Below are 4,822 nucleotides of genomic sequence, written 5' to 3'. Positions count from 1 at the left end.
TGAGAAGCACAAGGTACGCTTTTATAAGCTTTCCCTTAAAAAACAGGTAAGAAACCTGCTGGCTTACATATTCTTCTGTGAGAAACACTGCATTCTCAGTAATACTTATGTTTGGTTTAGTTTCTAATCTTCCTGGCATTAAGCTCCTCAAAAGTTCTTAAGCCCCCATCCCCTACTCCCCTTCCACCTACTCTCCAGCCTTCAGACACAGAATTTCGCATCATACCCGTAACCTTAGGATCCAGGTGCAGATGGCACCTTAATACAGGTGCAGACACTGGGAATACTGAGGCTGCCTGCTTTCATTTCTAGTCCCAGCCCAGCACTGATATGTCAGGAAATTCTTCTCAAACCCGTTCCCTCTACTGAAACGTGATCGGTAGAGGGAGTGTGAGCTTTAAGGTCATCAATCCAAGTCTGGGTTCTATGCCTTCTCTCTGAGCCCCAGAATGTCTCTTCTTTAAAGTAGGGGTAATAATGGCCACACACTAGAGCTGTCAAAAGAACTGAATAAAAGGCCTACCCCAATCATTGTCCCATAGAAGGTGTTTATAAAATGCTAGTCTACGGCCTTCCATTGGCATGTAAGGCGCATGATGTATTCATCTTTGCATCACCAACAGCACAAAATTTAATGTATTGTAAAGTGCTCTTTATTTTTAAATAATTGTTTTCACATTCACTGCCATCACTACTCAGCTCATCCCCCAAGCATTTCTGCTTTCCACATGACAGACAATAGCCCAGGAAATGTGCTAGAGTGTTGCTAAGCAGCTAAGTGACTATGAAAGATAATAATAAAAGGAATACATCAGTAACCTTGTCCTTGACATTCAAAGATGGTGATAGGAATGGTATAATATCATGTGAATGAAAATATCAACTCTCATGAAATCCTTATATTTTCCAGGTTACCCGAAAATAAATACCGCTCTCCACGTGATGACTTAACCATTCTCTGAAATACTCATGGACTCTATACCATGACTTGCGGTTTTTAAAAGGCATCTGTTACCCACAATATTCCCTAGCACTCTACAGCCCTGTCTGCGTGTCAGTGGGCAGGAGCATGGAGATGATGTGAAAATGTGGGGAACCGACCACACACAAATACCACACAACCCAGACCATCAGAGCACCTGCCTCATTGCCCCTACAGTGACCGTCTGAGCACTGTAGTTTCTTAAAGGGACTACAAATGCACCCATAGTATCTGGCAGAGATGCCCAGACTTAGATGTGATATATGATATATATATACATATATACACACACACACACACACACACACATATATATATATGTGATATATACATAAATAAAGGTGATATATAAATAAGTCTTACCATAGCTCCCCCGCACCCGTGTTAGCAACTGCTCCCAAGTGTGTGAATGAAACAGTAGATTTTTTAAATTGCACGTGCTTTGCTTTGCTCTGACTGGTGCATCTGGAAGGGTATGGTGCCCATCATACTTTAAAATTGCAGCAGAATTCCCGTGGAAGTACTTCTTCCTCTTCTGAAAGTCTTAATAAAAGCAGAAATGCACAAATGCCATCTTCGGGGACAGCGGTACACATATAATCTGTGGACTCCAGAGTTCGGGCGAGAGCTCCTCAAAGCAGCCGAGAGGAGGCAGGTGCTGCACCAGAAGACATAACAAGAAGCACCCTGGGGTGAAAAGGCCCCGCGGTGGGGACGCTCCGAAAGTGCCGACAAAAAACATGCTTCCGGAAGATGAGAAACTCATCCTGAAGCAAACTACCCGACTCGTTGGCCGCAGAGATGAGCTACACTGTCAGGAACAGTCTGACTCTGTGGCGGAAAAGACAAAGAAAGTTCTTGAATCATGAAGCTGAGACAGCCCTTACGGAGCTCGTCCAGGAAAATGAAGTGAAAATATCAAAAATAAAAATATATAGGTAAAATATTGACACAAGCTTACGAGAGGCAAAGCAGGAAATAGTAGCAAAACTCACCCCCAATATTATGTAAATCTAGGTTTTCTTTACAGCATCATATCATATACTAATATTTGTTGTAAAACTACAAGCCATTTTCCACCAGCTTACTGAAGCAAATTGTACTTGGGGCTGTTATATAGACATTCACACATTTGCATCATTTTCTCAAAGGTCATTTTTTTTTTCAAAAATTATAGAAAGTTGAGATTTGGTACTTTAGCCTTGATCCATCTTTACTGACAACTTCTCATTTTTAAAAGTGTTTGTCACTATCACACTATTTTCTAACAAAACATTCTCTGAAAAAAGATTTTTATGAAATTGTACAGAATACTTCCTGAGTTACAAGGGCAAAACTACGGAAATCACTGGATTTGGAATAAAAAAGTAGGGGCTTGAACTTAAAAGCTCAATATAAGTCCCATGAAGCTTTATATATAGTCTTCGCTCCTCCTCCCTCCACCCAAACCTTACCCTCTCACACACCCTGTCGTCTTCATGACCTGGACAACAGGAGGTCTGCTGTCTGTTGGCTTAACCTAATGCGAGACTTATCTTGTCACCAGTGGCATCTTGAGCCTGACAATTCTTTGCTGTGGGGAGACATCCTGTGCATTGTAAAATGTTTAGCAGCCCCCCTGACTCCTGCTCACTAGTTGCCAGCAGCACCCTCTCCAGTTGAGACAGTCAGAGATGTCTCCAGATACTGTCAAGCATCCCCCCAGCAGACAACACGTGGCCTGGTTTAGAACCACTTCCCCGAGAGTAGAAAAACGCTCTGTGGGTATGGGACTGCTCTCAGCATCTCGTGGGAAGTCTAATGGACAGTAAGGGATTTCTCAGAGCACTTTAGGATGAAAGTATTCCGTGGAGATCCGTGCAGTGTTTATTCACTCAATTGGCTTGCTGAGTGACAGCCCGCAGCTCACTACAGGCCCCCTTTTCTCAGCCCTTTTAATCATGAGAACATCTGACCCCTCTGTATCCAAGCCCTCTGCCTCAAGAAAGGAGTTTTCATTGAGGAAATGCCACTCTGCTCTAATGCTTAATGTTTTTAGCCAGCCTTTCTCTGCTACAATCTGAGCAATTCTTCCTACCCTATTCTGTATATTTGCATAGAACATGAACATTATTTCCCTAGTACTCCTGGTCTAGCATTTACAAGCTGTTGTAATAAGAGTGAGGTACTCATGAAGGAAGATCATTCCCCAGTCCCTCACTAAGAGAGATGAAGAACTGGAATCTGGGTCTAGTTCTGCCACTTATCGGCTAAATGATGTTGGACAAGTTATTTAATCCCTCTGAACCTCTGTTCCCTCGGTGGTAAAATGCCTACAGCAGTGTCTGCTTCCAGAGGTAAGAAGTAAATGAGATATTCTGTGCAAACACCTAGGAAGTGCCTGTCCCTAAATAATCGATCAATAAACGTAGCTGCAACTACTGTTGCAGCTTATTCTTTTTTATCTTAATACCATCTGAAAAGGTAGCCAATAGTGCAGCTCTCCTCATTCTACTGTACTGCTATTTGAACACCGGCTTACTTACTGGGTAATGAGCATTTTAGTTTCACTGTATTATTCATTTAACTGTATTTGTTGTTCACATGAAATTCCTAGAGAACGGTGATCTATGTAGCTTCCCTGAGAGTCACACTAAACTTCTGCTCACTTTGAATGGCAGAATGCCAAAATTTGGAAGGAGAGGTGCCCATGAGAAGAGAGAATGAAGCTGATTCAGTAAGGAGTTCAGAGACAACACAAACCAACTGAAGTGACTTGCTGCCTTAGTTCACTCCTCTCATGCTGTCCCTCACATTTTAAGTAAGCAAATCAAAGACCCCAAAAAAACACCTCCATTGAAAGATGAGCAATCATTTTAAATGAAACAGCACATTACATTGCTTAATATTCCGATAAAAGCTGGAAGAGCTATAAGAGCAAAACACAGCGGCAACATAATTCAGAAAAAGAATTACTCTAGAAAGCAAGGGGGTAAAAAAACCTTTCGGACACATTGCTCTCTATTTTCTTTTTTTTAAATGTCATTTCATGTCTTTTATTAATCCATATACAACGACTTGCCTTCTGGTTTGTTGAAGCAACAGGTCAGACAGCATTTGCCACAATAACATCTGTCGAAGTGGCTGGCCATGCAAACCTCAGCACCACACTCATCCGAAGGGCCCTGGGCGATGAAGGCGACTGATTTGGCCATTCTCATCCACTCTGTAGTGTTTCGGGCCAGCCAGCCTAACCTTCTTTCTCTTATGCTTATTCTTCTTGGGAGCGGTGTAAGACTTCTTCCTCCTTTGCCTAGCCCCACCACGAAGTCTCCACGTAAGATGAACAGTGGCCTCCTTCTAAATGTCGTAGTCAGACAAAGTGCGTCCGTCTTCCAGCTGCTTGCCAGCGAAGATCAGTCTTCGCTGATCAGGAGGAATTCCTTCCTTCTCCTGGATCTTGGCCTTTACAGTTTCTATTGTATCCGAGGGCTCAACCTCAAGAGTGATGGGCTTCCCCGTAAGGGTTTTCACAGAAATCTGCATCTCAGCGGCAGCGATTCCACCCCAGAGGGTGGATCACAAAAGGGAGTGGCTCTTTATTTTCAAATAAAGAAACTTAAAATTCCTTGAAAAAAGTTTAAAGAAGAGATAAAAGAGAATCTAAGAACACAGACAGAGATGGAGAGTTTTAGCTGTCAGCTCTCAGCAAAGAAATAACTAATGGCTTAACCCTTGAGAGAATGAAAAAAAAATCCACGATCCTGGGAGTAAGATGGTTTTGTTTGAATCTGCATGCTACCACCTACGAGTAGCGTGAACAACCCTAAGCAAGTAGAATCCCTCTCTGAGCCTGTTTCC

The 4,822-nt window shown here is 42.6% G+C and overlaps 1 pseudogene; it reads right to left on the bottom strand.

The window, feature by feature from the left end:
- Positions 1 to 4,067: 4,067 nt before the first annotated feature.
- Positions 4,068 to 4,507, bottom strand: LOC119004070 (ubiquitin-like; annotated as a pseudogene).
- Between the last annotated feature and the right edge of the window lie 315 nt (positions 4,508 to 4,822).

Source organism: Sturnira hondurensis, unplaced genomic scaffold, assembly GCF_014824575.4.
Source record: "Sturnira hondurensis isolate 20B ecotype Veracruz unplaced genomic scaffold, ASM1482457v3 Scaffold0019006, whole genome shotgun sequence".
NCBI classification, from domain to species: domain Eukaryota; kingdom Metazoa; phylum Chordata; class Mammalia; order Chiroptera; family Phyllostomidae; genus Sturnira; species Sturnira hondurensis.
This window is presented reverse-complemented; position numbering and strand designations above follow the sequence as displayed.